Raw genomic sequence first — 260 nt, forward strand, 5'->3', positions numbered from 1 at the left:
ATAGGAACATATTGCAAGGAGTGATTACAACTCCGCACGTACTTGAACATGTGATTGTGTGCAAGAAAGTCTACACATGGAACCCTACACGTGCGAGTGCGTCGTGGTTGCCGTCATCTCCACTTGCCTCCCCGCCTCAATTCATTCCCCTCTCTCCACTACTTCTCCTTTTCCCTTTCGTAAACATAGCGAAACGTTTCGACTATAACAATGGATAAAAATAAATCAACAAGAATTAACATAAGCAATCAAGCGAGGTT

Source organism: Penaeus monodon, chromosome 32 (genome assembly GCF_015228065.2).
Source record: "Penaeus monodon isolate SGIC_2016 chromosome 32, NSTDA_Pmon_1, whole genome shotgun sequence".
In the NCBI taxonomy this organism is placed as follows: Eukaryota; Metazoa; Arthropoda; class Malacostraca; order Decapoda; family Penaeidae; genus Penaeus; species Penaeus monodon.